The sequence below is a fragment of the Anser brachyrhynchus genome (genome assembly GCF_964034855.1).
Source record: "Anser brachyrhynchus genome assembly, chromosome: 2".
Classification (NCBI taxonomy): domain Eukaryota; kingdom Metazoa; phylum Chordata; class Aves; order Anseriformes; family Anatidae; genus Anser; species Anser brachyrhynchus.
Window position 1 is genome coordinate 80,666,817 of NC_137695.1, and position 17,478 is coordinate 80,684,294.

Consider the following 17,478-nt stretch of genomic DNA (forward strand, 5'->3'; position numbering starts at 1 on the left):
AGTAAGTGCGGCCAGGCACACGCACGGAATCGAGCAGGAGCTTTCACACGTCGAATGTGGTTTTACTGCTAAGAACTGGACACTCCTTCCAATTTATTCCTGAAGTTTCATCCTGCACAGCATGCATTTTTGAAAGTCTTTCAGTCTGAGGAGCCCACAACATGCATTATCTATGGCAGATATGCTAGGTGCTTTTGAAAAGCAGCCACTTGAGGCCTGGAAAGGCAGCAATACCTCTGTGTACTATCCATGGGAAAACGAGGAGCAGTCTTTTGCTCAAAGGTGCTGGAGCAGCCCTTCTTATCCCCATGAAAACCAGTATGGGATTAAAGATCAATATGCACAATAGCTGCTGCTCATCTGCGTGCTTTACTGCGCATTCACGCAGAGATTGGAAATCATTTGGCGGGGCTACAGCATACCTGGGAGCAGCATCCCTAAAACATCATAATTTCTACCTGTCCATTGAGGTTCCCCTCCTCTTATCATAGCAATGATACCTGAGCAACTACAGCCCTGTGTCTTTTATAAGAGAGAACCCTGCTGAAGGATGGCTCTGTGCTGCTCGGGTGTTGTAATAGGGCTATAGTTTTTTCAGAGACATCCGCTCAAATTAGGCAGCAGTCTCCCCCCCAAACCCTCCTTAAAAGCCATCTACAACATTTGGAGAATTCCTTGCTGTCAGCACATGCCAGTGGACGTGGTAAAATGGCTGCAAATTCTCTGTGTGGAGAAGTTATTTCTGGAGCATGTAATATATATTATTAATAGACGCTTAATTATAGCCACTGGAAAATTGAAATGTATTCGGCCAAGTTTCCTGAGGTTTTTGCGAGGAAGGCTGAACCACTCTGTGCTTTACAAGCCTGTTCGTTCTCCAAGCCTCCTTCCCAATGGCTGTTGCCTGTCGCAGTCCCTCGGGGATACCTCCACACGGACCCCAAAGGCAGGTGTGGGGCCACCTCCCCACAGCCTGCCCAGGGCAGCGCCTTGCAGCGCTCCCGCTCGCAGATGTGGGCACCTGGGAGCTCTGCCTGGCACGGTCTGGTCTGTGAGGATTCGCTGCCACCCCGAGGTGCTAGATGCCAGCGATTCACTTTCCCTTTGGCTCAGCATCTCCGGCAAAACCCAAGCTGATAATCTCGTGACGCTCGCGGTGACAGCACCCACAAGGCTGCCGAAGCAGGGGCCTTAGGATGCCAGGTGCCGATGGGACTGAGCACCGCTTCAGGCTAAAAGATTATCGTCAGCGTGTTTCTCCTCTCTTCCGTGGTGCTGTCCTCATTGCTAGAGCGAAGAGTGAATTGTTTCTGTACAATAGATTATTTCTCCCAGAGCTCTGCCATACGAGTTCACTCTGCCGCTGCGCCGCGGTGTCAGTCATCTTGCTGAGTGGGAAGGCGGAAGCGGAGAACACACTTCAGCTCCGTGTAATTCCAGTTTGTCTAACCCAATTGCATATTAAAAGAGACTGCTTTACGTACGATTGCTGAGTCCACGTTAGCAAAATTGTGAGGGACAAATCAAAAAGCAGCAATTCCCCCTCAAGCCAAGAGGAGGAACTGCTGCTGTGTAAATGGCGTGGCTGATCACACACAGTGTCCTTACCCGAGGAGATAGCGCAGGAGAAATTCCTCTCTCTTTTTCCTTTTTTCCTGTTCTTTTATTTTTTTTGTCATACCTTATGTCCTTTCCAATTTCATCACATATGGGAAGATTTACTTAAGCTGAATAAATGTTTTCAGCCTTTGTTATGTCTACAAGCCCATTCTACCCAGCAATTTAATAATCGGCGATGGGCAGTGGGCAGTTTTTGTGTGTATCCTCCAGGGCCCTTAGGAACATTAAGGGACCCTGTTGCGGTGGCTGAGTACCCCAGAGTGTCTGATTGGACGTGTTTTATAACTGCATTTTTCTTCTTCTTTTGGATAGCTGACTTTTGGTTCCTTTATTTTGGCTGAAGATGACCACATTCTTTAGCCTGCTTGACCACTTGATTGGTGTCCGGGTGTTGCACTAGCTTTTGCTAGCTTCGAAGTTGACAGGTCTGTGGCATCGTATGTCTCTGCTGACAGTCTCGGATTTCTGTACATTATATGCAGCTGATCATACACAAAGTTGCACCCAATTTCAAGTTCCAGGAAAGTGTTTGTAAGGTTCCCAAGTAAGTCTGCCAAGGTGAGCAAAGGAGCTCAGGAGTGCCAGGGTTGACCTGTACAAGCTGGACATACTACACGAGTCAATGGGACTTGGCAGCATGTGTCTGAGGCTGCTAGGAGGCCAACATCCCTACAAAGTCACACTTTTAACATTTTTAATAGGTCATGGCATTCAGGGGAAGTCCCAGATGACTGGAAAAGGGCAAATATTACACCCATCTACAAAAAGTGCAAAAAAAAGAAGATTTGGGAAAGCACGTATGAGTCAGCCTCACATGAGTCTCTGGAAAAATTATGGAACAGGTTCTCTTAGAAGCTGTTTCCAGGCATGAAGGACAAGAAGAAAGCCAGGAAAAGCCAATACCTACCTCAGCTAACTCAGCCCTCTTCCACTGTCAGGAGTTCACCATTTGCTTCATCATTGCTTCCATAGAGACGTGGGAGGCTGACCTTACTCATGAAGATCAAGGCAAAGAAGGCATGAAGGAAAACCGTCAGGTTTTTCTCTATTTGTAACTAACTATGTTAGTACTTTCTTGTTGCTCTTGACATCCCGTCGAAGTTTGCGTTCCAGATGTTTTTCTGTTTGGTTGTTTGGTTGATTTTGTTTTGTTTTGTTTTGTTTTGTTTCAGTTCCGTTCTCTCAGTAGCTCACTATTTAACCAGACTGGTTTCTGTGCTGGTTCCTTTTCCACTTTATGTGAATGAACTGCTCTTGTACTTGGAGAATGCTGTGTCCAGAAGTCTCCCAACACTCCTGAACTCCTTTGGCCCCTAGGCCCTCCTGGGATCCTTCCTAAGAGCACCCTCAGCAAGCTGAAATCTGCGCTTCTGAAGATCTGGGCCTTGATTCTGCTACTTACCTTTGTCACTCCCCTGAGGATGTTAACCTCTGGGCCCTTATCATCACTGCAGCCAAGGCTGCCGCAGTCAGTCTCGGAGTGGTCTGAAGAAGGTTTCACCCATTTCTTTTTCTTGATAAGTTGGTCCACAGCAGAAATCCACCGAGAGCTTTCCCTTGGGGGTGACACCTCTGATTTTGACCCAAAGGCGCTCAACAGACCTGTCCTCATGCCCGTGTTCTCACATTGCTCTTTTACATAGAGCACAATCCCTCCACACCTTCTACACTTCCTGCCTTTCCTCAAAAGCTTGCAGGCTGTTGCTTTCACTCTAACACAGCTATTTCCTTAGTCAGCTTCGAAAATGACGGAAAAAGAAATGGTGTTTCAGCTAGCTCCCCACTGCTGTGCCTGCATCCAGTTACAGGACCGAAAGCTTTGTCCTGTGCCCGGGGATGGGCCTTCACATTTCCCACCGTAGGGTGGGGAGGGCGAGAGGCAAGGTCTGGGGCTGGTGCAAAGAGTCCAAAAGAGCGTGTTCCCTCTTCTCACAGCCCTGCAGGAGGCACGGCAGCGACTTGTTGCTGCCGGCGGGGACCCTGCTCCTCCAGCAGCGGCGAGGCAGGCGGCAGCATCCCGGAGGCTTCGCCACCCCCGTGCTCTGCAGCCCGCTGGGACCCCGCTGCCCTCTCTCCCCCAGGGGAAGGAGTGATGGCTGAGCAGCTGGCCGGTGGTCCAGGGTTTCCATCAGAGGAAACCAGCCCTGTCTGTGTCTCTCTGAAAAAAAAATAAAAAATCGGCGTGTAAAAAATGAAGTGAAATTTGCCGTAGGCAGCCATGGGGGAGACAAATCACAAAGTGGGACCGACCATTTCAGATGCAGGATCCACGGCCCTAATAGGCTTTTCCTATTGATCTTCACTGGATTTTAATGGCAGGCTATTTAAATAAAGCCTCAATTATTTGAAGCTCCTTAAATGAGGATTTAGGAGGTGTTTTTCAGCATGCAGGCTTGACATTAAAAATCTCAATTACTTAGCCTTTATGAAGCAGCTTGCTTTCTTTACTTTCTATGGTTTTGATCCGTTCTAACATTTATTCTCTCTCTTTTAGTGTTGCAGGCACTTCTAAAGTACAGAAGTTCTTGCTCCCTGTGGGAAATACAAAATGCTGTTTCCCCAAGGACATTTGCTTTTTGCATCATTTCAGTTCCTCGGGTTTTTTTTTGCAAGCTTAGTTGGTGATAAATGAGCTAGGCAACAGATGGCAGAGCTCATGCTGTAACATGGAAAGTGTTTCTTTAACATGGGTGTCCACTTAAAAATGCAGCTGCCCACTGGTGCACAGCCAAACTTCCTTCTGAGGCCACCCTTTGAGTGTGCTGCAGAATGGGATAGATGCAAGTGGCTCTAATGATCTTCTCAGCAGGCTTCTCATAAATGCTTCCTGCAACCCCTGCTCTTTTCATCCTCACCCCGTGGGTCCGCCGTGTCTGCTGAATGGGCAGCGCTTCACGGGCTCGTTAGAAGCTTGTCCAGTTCATCATCTTCATTTACACAAATCATCATTGAAAGGGGGTTGTCTCCTTTGTCTGAAAGGATGCTGCAAGCACAGTATAGAGAGAGACATAAAAATAAATCCACTTCAATGCGCAGGTTTGTCAGTCAGGCTAGCCTGCCATATGTAAATGTTGATGCGCTTTAAGGCTTTTCTTTTCAGAGTCAGGTTCTTTATCAGGTCCCATTTGGATCTACTGCATTATACTTTTATCTACTCTATAGTAAATTTTGCAGCTGATGCTTCTTTGATAAAAACTACTAGAAATCAGACAAGTATTTTTATTCTTCTTTAGGAGGAGACTTAATATGAGAAAAACATACTCAAGAATTCTTTCCTAGTAAATATTTCTAAAAGCGTTGACGTTCAATTGATTTTGGATCTCCATGTTTCGCTGAGATTTTACTTTGATAGTAAGCACTCTTCCATGCCACTATTTTGTTCTCTCCCAGCGCCATTTTTCTGCTGGAGGTGGCTGAAGAGCACAATTGCCCTAAGTTAAAGATGGAGCCTGTTTCTAAATAAAACTATCCTGTGGTTCCTTTGCTGGACGGACACACAAAGCTTTGCTTTGCTTTACTGAGATCAGGATACACCTGCTGCAGGGACTGCGGTGCTGCTGACATGAGTCCCTCACAGTTCATGCAGATAGAGAAAACAAACCCAATCACAACTTCTTTAACGTACATCCAGATGAGAGCAGCTGAATACGTTTCAAACAGCAAAGACGTGCTTGGATTATTTTTTTTTCCCCTAGTATTCTTTCCCTCTCCTAAGCTTATCATCCCTTTTTTGGTGTAAATACAAAGGTCGTGGTTTTCAGTATGGTGGATGACTCATTCTCATGTTTGAGCAATGTGATCAAAATGGAAACAGAGAAATCCCAGTGTGGTATGTATTCCCTGCAGGCAGCGTGCACGAAAAGAAGTCTCTGTGGATGTCAGCTATCCTGAGCAGTGCCAGCATCACGTATGATTGCTTACGGATTCCTGACTGTGTGCTAGATCAAAGAAAATGCTTTTAACCTGACAGCGCTGTATCAAAATAAGCGGATTACTTTTCGCCATTGGGTGTATATACATATAACATTTAACAGCCACATATATGTGTACACATGGGGTATTAGAGTATGACTAGTATTTAGCTGGCTCCGCAAGGCTGGGATCAACCAAGCAATCCCTCCTCAGCTACTGTGGTGACACCTATTGCTTTGGCTCTCCTTGTAGTTTGTGAAGGTGCCCAGAATGATCCTTCAGGCTCACGGACCTTAAGTCAGCTCACTGAACCACAGCCTTTTACAACCACCCTCAGACCAACTGGGAATCACTCAGCCCTATGAAAACGACCCAAATCCGGAGCTCCTGCAGCCACCAGAAATGCCTGTCCAGCCTGCCCTTGACTGCTCCTACCCTGTCGGGAGAGATTTCCGTGCTAGCTCTGCACCCGTCTGTTCCCCCACCCTCCATCCACACAAAAGGGTTTCGCTGATTCGGAGGGCAGAAGAACGGTGCCAAGAGGCAAAAGGCAAAGCAAAAGAAAACAAATCCCCCGTCTCCTCTGATTTCAGCATAGCATGTAGTAGCGCACTGTTCGGCTGCCAGGTTTATCGCAGCCCGTATGCGCGGGGTAGGTACAGGTCCACCAGCACCTTTCTGCCCCGTGCTCCGCAGGCTTCGTTAAGCGAAGGCGTGCGCCCGCTGCCCGCCGATCCCTTCTCCCTCGGCTGGGACCAAGGCCACCAGATGGAGCCGTGGGGAAGCGCCTGCACAAATACTGTCTCCGCTGCTTTTACAAACTGTAGAAGCCGGGGGGAGGAGCGGGTTGTATTTTTAGTTACAAACCCCTTTCGCCAAAGACTCCTCGTTAAGCGTGATTTCTCCTTGCCTCGTTTCCTATCGCCTCAACGAGCGAGCAGATGAAGACCGAGGCCCCGCTGCAGGGAGAGCAAAGCAAGGTCCAGCCTGCTCACCACAACAGCCCTGCTGTAGAAATAGGGTAACTGGGATGATTCAAGGAAATGTAAAGAATACAGACATAAAATGGAAAATGTATCCAAATCCTTGGAGCTGCTGTGAAATCCTTAGTCAATGCGGATAAACAGCCGCAACAAATAACGCAACTGAAATTGGAGTGGGAGGAATAATAACTTACGAACAGATGCTGACTGTCTCCAAGTGCGATCTTATCAGCTGTCAAAGTCAGTGGGACCTTGGGTTGTGCGCACACAATGAGCTTAATTATGTATTTTATCAAATGGATAAACTCAGGACCTCAGAGAGCTGGGCTGTAGCCAGCACTATGTGCCATTCACTAGCACGCTTTACAAGAACAGACATTCAATTAGTAGAAAACAAAATCTGAAGAGGAAATGATTGGTTTTATCCATCTTGTGCCTGCCAGAAATTAAGCCTTTGAAGTCAAAGACCGTTTTGTGCTAGTATTAAAGCTTTCTTTTCTGACTCTTGCGCTGCGGCGAGAGTTGCCTCCTTTTGCAATCCTTTCCTAGAAGTCTTCTCATTTCTGAACTGCCTTTGAGAGTACTCTGGAAAAAAAAAGTCCTTAAAGGAGAAAAAGGATCCCTGAAGTTTAATGTATTGAAAATTACAATACGGAAATAGTTTTTGCTTATTGAGTCTTACATTTACATACTTCTCCAAAGCGCAGGGTAAGAATTGCATTCTCACTCAACACAAGGAAATCAATTCAATTTATGAAATACCTCCTATAACTTCTGCAGAGTCTGAATTATGACATTTATAGTATTAGAGGTGGAATATACTTGTATTTTTCCCATCGACATTTCTCTAAAATACAACATATCCATAAAACTTAGTTTCTCTGTAAGTGTATATACAATTTAAAGCCTAAAAAAAGCATCAGTGTAAGATTTTTGGTTTGTGAACAAAGATTGCTTCTTGGGACACACACAAAGAACGCATGTAAATGTAATACAGCTGCTGTAAAATGTATTTTTTAAGGAAATATTGGAAGTCTTATAGACTTCTTTTGCACTAGTAGCTTCCACACAGTGTCAGAAACTGGTAGAATACGTGTTCAGATTGAAACATCTCTGTAAACAACGCAAACAGGACTTGGTTTTGCCTATGATAGCTTTTAACAACACAACGGCTTTACATATTGTAGGTTAAAGAGTGTGTAATGTGATGCTGTTCTGATATTAATAATTTGTAACAAATACATAGTACTAAATGCTAAAGAAAGAAATTCTAAAAGAATTTCTTCCCCGTTTTCCCCAGCTTTACATGCATATCAGTGTAAAGAGGAAGGCATCAGCAATATATCCTGGCTTTTCTCACAGTATCTTCTTGACACCCTGGGGTGACAGGAACTCAAGCCACCCCCTAGGCCCATGTGCAGGGGACGAGGTCCTTCTGTGCCTGGGGGTGAGAAATGCCTGAGGCTTGGCAGGCAGACCAGAGGTAGTGGTACGGATGGAGCCAGGCAAGATGAGTGCAGCAGACAAGTGACAGAGCCCAGGGAGGCTGGGGAAGGATGGACGAGATGTTTGGTGTCTCACAGGAAGCCGGGGAGCCACAAATATGGGGGGCTGTGGGGAAGTCCGGAAGGACAGAAGGAGGAATGGTAAGGCAGAGAGCAAGATATCAGGTACCCAGGGGAAGCAGAGCAGGAGATGAGGTAGTTGAATGTGGATGAGGAGATGATAGGACAAGGCATGGCAGTTTTAAAGTAAAAGAGCGTAGGTTTAGATTAGATATAAGGAAGAAATTCGTCACTGTGAGGGTGGTGAGGCCCTGGCACAGGCTGCCCAGAGAAGCTGTGGATGCCCCATCCCTGGAGGTGTTCAAGGCCAGGCTGGATGGGGCTCAGTGAATCAGTCATAGGCTTTGTCGGTTGTTCAGGCCCCTGTCTGGTATGGCCCTCAGGATCGGTGCTCCTAGAGAAAGACCAGCATTTCCAAAGTTTGTACGCCAAAATAGGAGGAATCTCTCTGGAGGGAGCAATAGCAGCACATCCTCTCAGCCGTGTGGCTGTGCCCAGAGGTGGGTCTCCAGGCGTGTCCTCTGAGAGGAGGGAGCGTGCTGGGCAGCGCTCACGGAGGTGTGACTTGGTTACACAGCACTTGGGTTTGGAGCAGATTATTCCTTCCTCTTCTGCTTTTACATACAGCAACCCATTTTAAATGACCAGATCACCTAAATCACTAACCGAACCAGCCACACCTTGGAGCATTTACAGGCTCCTAGAATGGGGCACGTCCGCATGGGAACCATCTGAGCTACCACCACGCTCCTGCTCTGACACCCAGGCTGTTTTGTTCATCACCACAGACCACCACACTTCCTTGTATAACAGGAGATGATCAGGAGCATTTTCAGTTCCGTTTCTGTTGCCTGGTAGGTTAAACAAAAATAAATCAGTTGACTTCTTTGTGTTGAAACCAGTTTTGATAACCCATTTCTATAAAAACCAGGTCTCATCACACAAAGCCCAGGCTACTTTCGCTTCTGTAGACCAAAGCAGGGTTTAATGTCCTGAATATCAGGGAATGACCAAAGGTGGGTACAGTGTTCAAACCACTGTGCATGGCTCTATGAAGAGACAAAACAGCTCTCCAAGGTACAGCCTTACTCCAGCCTGTTCCTTGAGAGAGAGCTCATAAGCCCTCATCCCAGTAGAATACAACCATGTCAATTGTTTGCTGAGTTTTAGACTTGGGTCTTCTTCCTGTCCCCGTGTTAGTTTTCAAGTCACCCAGGTGTTAGTTTTCAAGTCACCTGTGAAATTTATGGTTCTTTTCACAAAACGTTTTTGCTGTAGACCTCAGTATATAGAAATGAAGTAATCATGGCTCCAACACAGACGAAATAATCGATGTCACTTTTCAGATTAATAGTGAGAAAGACAAGTGTCTGCAAAGAGCAAGTCTTGAAGGCTCTCTTTTCCCTCCCTGAATGGATGTCCGATTAGAGCAGCTTATCCCATACTAAGGCTGACACAGTACCAAAGACACTGCATGCAGCTCAAGGCTCCCACATGCTGCAAGCCGCCCAGATAGGATGTTCCCATTGAACTCACTAGATATTCTTCACCAAGCAGCACTGGTTACGTGACTGGATCACATAGGAGTTTTGGCACATATCAGGAAAAATGCTCTTGTCAAGGCCTCGTGATGCTGCAGTCTGTTGAAAGGTCCCAGCCCTATGCTGCCAGCTGAGTGGGAAAAGTTTGTAATCTTTCACCAGCACCTGACAAGGTCACCATGTTTTCAGAAGGTCTTGCTGCTTAGTTTGTGTGCATCTACACAAGAATAGATACATTTGCCGTCAGTTAATTTTGGTGAGCTCTGAGAGTGCAGGCTACCCCCACAACTTGCAGTCCTGCATGAATCTCATTATGCTTGTGACATTCATACTTCCTCTGTAGATTAAGGTTTTGCAGCTCTGACCTACATTCATTAAGCCAGCAGCTGCAGCTCTTTATCACCATGTAGTTGTTACTACACCTCTGCTGGTGGCTTTCAACCCCGTAATGAAGCAGAGTGGATCGTGTACTTCAGCTGCTAGCTGCCAGACCTCATACACCTTGCTACGTGGACATTTTCACCCTGGTTTTAAGCTAATGTGTCAGACGGTGATGTGGGGTGACCAAGGAGCCAGCACCTGCAGGTACCAAATAGGGAAGGGTGTCTGGGCAGTAACCTCCTAGGCTGCCTTCACAGCCATCTCCAGGGATTTATACTGTGAAAAAGTATCTCCTTTTTTTTAATGTGTGCACTTCCCATCTTTCAATTTGATGAATATTCCCTCATTTTGCAAAGTAGGAAAAAGAGAAGCCCCTGATCTCTTCTTCACATCATTTCTCATTGCCCAGGCTCGTATTAAGGTCCCCTCCTAGTTTTCTGCTTTCTAGGGAATACAGTCTGACTCCTTCAAACCTCGCTTTGATTGGGAAGGTTTTGTACTTGCTTTGTCTTACAAAATTCCTCCAGACCCTTGTGATGATACCTTTTGTGAAATCTGTTGACCAGTGAATGCACGGTGTTATTCCTGGGCCTGCCCTGTGCTTGGTTATTTGAAATGGTCTTAAAATCCTTTCCTTTTTCTAACTTGCAGCCCATTCTTTAAACTTCCTTATATCTTGTCAACATTTTTGATTGCACATTGAGCAATGATTTTCACTGAGTTCTGTAATGCCACCCGGGTCACTTTATGAAATCGAGACAGTTAATTTAGAGCCCTTAAGGTGCTTGAAATGCTCTCATTACACCTCCAGCCTGTATTGCTTTACATTTACTGACACCGAATTTCATTTCTGCTCATCTAACTAGTTCACATCTCTGAAGATAATAGCGAAGAATTCCAGGAGAGCACTTTACCAGGAAAAGTATGGCTCTATGTTAGTTACCAGCTAGCCTGTGCAATGAGGGAAACAGGAGTCTGTTCAAGCTTCACTCGGGGAGCATGCTGAGGTGAAAAGTGGGGGGCTGTCTGTTTTAGACACTCGGATTTCCTATGTAAGCAACATAATAAGGCTGTGCCCTTTGTGCTCTGAAGGCAGTGTCGCCAGGATTAATGAGTGATGACTTCATTTGCAGAACTGGTGCCGGTTAGCTATTTTAACACCCTAATCTGACAGGTACTTTTAGTGAAATGCATCAGATGGAGCCACGGCGCTAGCTTTCTTCTGCTTCCCAATGACTATAACATCGAGTCAAGTAAAAAATGTTTTGTCCTAACCACGCAGGGAAAATTTTTGCGTAGGAATAACCCTGGTGAAGGATATTCATGCAGCATGTGGATCCAAATTTTCACATGGATTTATTAAAAAAGCTTTTCCTTCAAGACAGAGAAAAAAAAAGTCAGACATTTTGGGCATAAACACGTCTTTCTGGAAATCTTGGGTGGTTCGCTCTGAAATCTGCGAACACCCACTCCTCCCTACTGTCTAGAGCAGAGAGGCCACGGGGGTGTTTCAGTGCACTTTAACAACCGCATCTGCAGGGGCGACAGCACACAAGGCGCACCCTGAGAGCTGCTCGCCTCCTAGCATATAACTAATTGTTCCAAAAAGCACCAAAATAATCAGTAAATGACAACTGTGCGTGATTTTGTGATCGGTTTTGTGGCATTACGTTGTCACCAAGGCATCATTAAAGCAGTGGTATTTGGGACGTGAGCATGTTCAAGTTCACGGTGACTCCATTTAGCACAACCCTTTCCCTTCTCCTCTTCCTCCCCTTAGACAGAAAACTGGGGAGGAAAATTTGCAGCTCCCAGCTCCTTCCTTTTCTGGGGGGAATGATGGGGACTGATGTTCTTGCCATGGAAATAGCTCCAATATGAATGCTGGGCACCTCCCTTTGAGCTCTGCCAGCATTGCTAACTCACTTTGGCCAGCAGTCTGGCTGCAAACAGGAGTCAAGGGCTGATGCCTCCAGAGGTTTACGCAGCCCAGTGCTGGAGATCCTCAGGCCACAACTACACCTTTGCCACTCGCTGCCCCGCAGCACTGCCGTGCCTTCTGCACCTGCCCCTGCTTCACAGAAAAGCTGTTTTAGAGCCTGACAAATTCAGCAGTGTTGTTGCGTTTCTCATCCCTCTCCCTGTAATATCTAGTTGCCGTAGTTACCTCGTGTATCTAAGGCAACCAGATGTTACAGACGGAGCACTGAAATAGCATCAACAAGTGTAAAAATCACAAGTGCTTTAACTAGCTGGCCCGGGTTAAGCCACCGGGGGCAGTTTCCCTCCCAGCTCTGTCCTGTGCCACCTCCTCTGACAAAACACGATGGCCCAAAGCCCCAGCCAGCCTGGCCTTAAAACCTCCAGGGATGGGGCACCCACAGCTTCTCCGGGCAGCCTGTGCCAGGGCCTCACAGAGCAGGTTGCCCCGAGAAGTTGTGGATGCCCCATCCCCGGAAATGATCAAGGCCAGGCTGAACAGCAAAGAATTAGTAGGTAAAATTCTGAGTTAAAAATTTCTTCCTTATATCTAATCTGAAGCTACCCTCTTTCAGTTTAAGGCCATTAATGCAGCAGGGGTGAGTGAGGGGCATTTACAGCAAGTCAGGTGGTTTCCACTGCCTAAAGTCCAGCATTGGGCTACCTGACAGCCTCCAGGACATTAACGTGTTGTGGTTTTGGGGTATAGACTTGCCAGACTCAAAACACCAGGCTGTTAATCCCTGTTCCCTCCTGACCAAGGATCCTGCCAAGCTTGCAAAGAGCAAATAAAAATGTTTCTTAGGTTTCGTTATTTTCCTTTATAAAATGGCAGCTGCTCCAAGCCACCCCAAAAGGCAAAGAACTCAGGCGTGGAAGAGTGCATGGGAGGCGCTCAGAAGCACACCAATGTGCTGCAAGAAATAAGAAAGACAACGACTACACCTGCACCAGAACAGCTACTCTGGGTGAGTAATATTTACTAGCCGTAAGCCAGTCCATGGCTACAAGGCAGGAGGGTCAGGTAGGAGAGCCTCGCGTGCTCTGCCACGCGGTGGGTGGCAGCTGCCACCAGACTGCAGACAGAGCTGTCCCCAAAAACCCTCGAAGGGCTTTGGCACATGCAGGTTTTTTGTTTTACATAAAATGTAATGGAAAAGGAAGGGTTAAGGAGATGGGAAACTCCTAGGCTAAGCACAGCTGCATTACGAGGAAAATTAAAACTACTCCTGCAAGGTGCTGCCTTTATTCCACCTTTATTCGCTTTATTCCTGCCTTTATTCACTCTACAGCTGTTGCCTTTTAACTCCCTCCAATTCCTTGCGAGGGCCCAGGGAGAGCTCCCGAGCAATTAATTTCACGTGGTAAAAGCACCTTTCTCTCAAGGCTGTAAAAGCACAAATCAGACATAACACCCTTCCCAGGCACCTTTCTCAAGACTGAAGGAAGCAGGTGTTGAGCATTACACTAATTTTAAACCCACAATTAGCATAACTTGAATCCTGGCCCAGTTCCAGGCTAATTCATTCTATTATTCCAAACTGAGCTCCCCTGCTGACTTTACTTGAAAGCAGGAGGCCAGGCCCTCTGCCCACCTATGCCTTTTTGTTATTCTGCTCTAGGTGCAGGAAATGGGGTGGCAGGGAGCTGCTGCAGGGTTCCTGCATGCCCTCCATCGAAGAGGTGTAGCTGACATGGCCACAGCCCACCTGCTCTTCTGCCATGAAAGCAGCATTGGTGGCAAAAAACCCTTGGGAAGCCCTTGGTGCTATTGGAAGATGTCAAGTGTGTTGGCGAGGTGGGGAAGGAGCTCGCAGTCTGGTTGCATGCCGGGTATCACAGGATCATCTGGGTTGGAAAAGACCTTCAAGATCATCCAGTCCATCCATCAGCCTCACCTACTGAGTCCCATCGCTAAACCCCGTCCCTTAGAGCTGCAGTACGTGTAGGTTAAACCTGCCACTGGCTCTGTGGCGTTTTGGCTGGACGAGAGTTGCCGGATTTAACTCTCTGTGTAAGTGCTGGTTGCATTGCATCGGGCAGGGAGCAGGGCAGGAGGGCAAGAAAAGGGGGGTGAGGGAAAGGACTCTGCACGTTCAGCCAAGTTCAAGTTCTGGCTAAAATACTCAAATGGTCAGAAAGGCACAGAAATGTCATTGGTACATGACGGGCTCCGGAGCTTGCTGTGCTCCAAGGAGGAAGCCATGGGGTGAAGGTGAAAGAAGATGAGGGCCCCAGGGGCGCTGTGGCGCTGGCACAGGCTGAGTGACGTGCTGTCTGGCACACAGGGAAATAAGCTACATACACAAAAACTACAATAACTTAAGGTGTTTACTGGGCTGGGTAGGATGTACACGAGACCAGTGCAAGCAATTAGTGCCGATCAGCAGTTCCCTCTGCTGGCTGAGCTAACGAAGTTATGCCTTCCATCCTACTGGCCTATCTCTGATACTGCAAGGGTGCAGGTATTGAGTGACGTGGTATCTCTGTGCGTAAACTTAACGGGGATGGCTACATAAAACGGTGCCACGGGGGATCTGTGCAACAAATAATAAAAGTGTGGCTCGCTCTACTGCCATCAAACTCTTCTCTGATAATAAAAGAGCCGAGCAGCTACAGATGCTTGCTCTGGGAGCGATCCTGACATACATTTCCCCAGATGATTCGGAGCCGCTGCTAGTAATAATTTGTGTTGGTTTGGTTGCTGCATCATTTTGCAGGTTTGTTTGTGTGTGTACATGTGCTGTTTGTTATGGGCTTTGAGCAAGGATGTGAGTCTACCCATTGTTTACTTTTTTGAAATATTTTTTTAAGAGACTGTGCATTTTGAAATGCAACAAGATACTTTTTTCCCCTCTTTATTTCTTTGAGGAATGATAAAGCGGACCATAGATTTGTCTTCTGCATCTCTTACACGAAAAGGAGATGTGGTGACTTAAGTAAAACAAGTTATGAGCCAATTGTTGTCAAAATTCAAAGGCTTAAGTCACCCAGAAATAAGAAATGGAGGAAACCCATTTTAGGTCAAGTTGTCAGTATCCGAGCTGTGTTTCCTTCTGTCCAAGCGATTCTCCGCGATGTGGCTCCTCAGAGAAGGAGGGCTCACTGTAAGTCCACGGTCTGCTCATGGACCTAAAAAACATCAGCAGGAGTCACGGCTCACACAGTGATCCTATGAAAACATTTTTACAGACAAATGTGCCTTTTTTTTTTTTTTTTTTTTACGTTTTATCGATTTCATTAAAATCTTGAGGGTTTTGTGTATTTTTTTTTTGTTGTTGTTTTTTTTTTTTTTATGTGAATGACTGATTTGCTCTGCGCTTTTGGACATCTCTGTCTACCTCCATAAAGAAGGGAATGAAATTGTTAAGTAATGGTTTTCGCGTCCAGGGGAGCTGGCTCCAGTCCTGTGTTTCCGGCTGCTGAACACTTTGCGCTGTGAGATTCTTGTGGGTTTTTGTGAAGAGCCCTTGCACCTTCTCCTACGCGGCCCTCGCCATTCAGCGAGCAGAAGGGCTGGATGCTGGGCAGCCACTTCCATCCCCCTGCCAGGGAGACCTGCTCCTGTCTGGCCAAAGCTGTAAAGGGTTTTGAAACATGGGCTTGAACTCCTCAGGAAAACTTCAGCTACACCCAGAGCAGCAGCCGAACACCAGCATCTCATGCCCAGACCGGGCTTACTGTGGGAATGACTGGATGCTGCCAGGGAAAACGGCGGGAGGTGAGGGTGGCCAAGCTAAACAACTGCTGTCTGGGCCCATGTCGTCCTCTTCTTCCTCCTCCTCCTCCTCCTCGGGAGGATGGCGGGGAGCAGCAGCCCTCCGATGTGTGGCTGGGGTGGGGGCACCCTGCTCGTCTCCCCCCTGGCTGTGGGGCCAGGGACCCCCCTATGCTTGGTGTTGAGCCTTGTGGCTTCGACTCGCCCCCGCGATGTCTGATGCTTGAGTGCTCCTGGCTGCATGTGCTATGAAGTGCTCGCACTTTCCTACTTGAACTGCGGGAATTTGCATACAAAAAGCCCAATTAGCCCTGATCAAGTGATATTTAGGTTGCGGTATTAAGCAGCCAGAAGCAGAGACAGTCAAGTTGCGAGCTGAACATGTTTTCCTTCTAAAACTGAAACATTTGGTGGTGTCATAGGAATTTTTTAGTAACCTGCTCACACTAATTTTATAGCTTTTCTTGTCAGGTTTCCACCAGTACACTAAAATTGAATTTCTATAATGGCAGGAAGTTTAATTTCATACTTTTTTTTTTTTAAATATTTTTACATACAGTATTAAGCATTATTTACAGATGCATTAACTCACCATTGCTACATGAAATTAATGTGATTTATGCTACTAATTGCATTAACCAACCAGGCAATAACGGTAATAGAACTGCAAAAGTAGCCACTTCTGCACAAAGTCCTCATTCCCTTTGTGGTCTGAGCTAGCAACTCCCTTTCAGTAAAGACTAGGTGATGTTTAGCTAATTACCCCCAACTAATTCCTGATTTACCGAAGCACAATCAATGCTTAACTTACCCATTGCTTTGTATACTGGGCCACTTGACCCACTAAAACATAAGCCTGCTGATTTAAACAGGTTGGGAGGTTTCATTACAGGGGATAGAAAATAGACAAAGCGGGGAAAGCCCACGTGGAAATACGTTCCTGGCAAGTGTTTCCCTTCCTGCATGCACCTACACTTTATATATGTCAGTCACGTGGGAAATTCACAAGTCCCAGTGCGAGAACCCAAAAGCACTGGTATGCAAATGCCAGAGCTCTAGTACGTGGGCTCCCCCTTCGCAGCATTTAGATGAAAAGTGCCGGTGCCCACACTGCAAATGTGGCACGCTGTGGTGTGCTGTTTCAACTACTGAGTGCACGGGGTTTTTTTTGGGGGGGTGGGTGGGAATGGCTACACACAGATGCATCAAATCTAAGCTAAAAGAAGCACTTTCCTTCAATAAACAATGTTTAAATCAGTTGCTCCTTGGGATTTGCCACTGAATTAACTCCTATGTTGTAAAAGGGAGCTTCAAAGCTTTGGGATGGGAGGAAGCTTGCTCTGAGATGCTTGCAGTCAGAAAATACCCAAATATATCTTGAGAGAGGCTGAGGAGGGAAAAAAAAAGCACACAACAAAAACAAACAAACAAACGGGGAAAGAGGAAAAGTGATTCACTAGCAGCAGAAAGGAGGAGGTGGGTTGTTTTTAAGCAGTAGTTTTACACTTTTTTTGATTTGCAGATTGGTGAGTAGCTAATTTTCACCTCGTGCCAGTCAGGTGGGAGGCTCCTGAGCAGCAACCCAGCAGCCTGCAGGGCCCAGGTGATATCTGCTGTAGGATAAGGGTCTTGTGGAGGCTTCTGGACTCATCCTGTCCCATGCTAGGGAACTGTAGGGATGAGCACGTGAGGGTGACGGTGCCAGCAGGCTGGGGGATGAATACTTGGGTCTGGAAATGGCAGCAGAAGGTGAGGGCAGGGCGACCGGGAGGTGTTTG

General features: G+C 46.8%; 1 long non-coding RNA gene across 2 annotated transcripts; it reads left to right on the plus strand.

Annotated features, from left to right (window-relative positions):
- The first annotated feature begins 9,937 nt into the window (after positions 1 to 9,937).
- On the plus strand, positions 9,938 to 16,236 carry LOC308189845. Of its 2 annotated transcripts, none has more exons than XR_013946638.1 (3): positions 9,938 to 10,206; positions 12,818 to 12,950; positions 15,373 to 16,236. It is a non-coding gene; the product is annotated as an uncharacterized lncRNA (long non-coding RNA). The 2 variants fall into 2 exon arrangements; XR_013946639.1 differs by lacking the exon at positions 9,938 to 10,206 and adding an exon at positions 11,900 to 12,498.
- Positions 16,237 to 17,478: the final 1,242 nt, after the last annotated feature.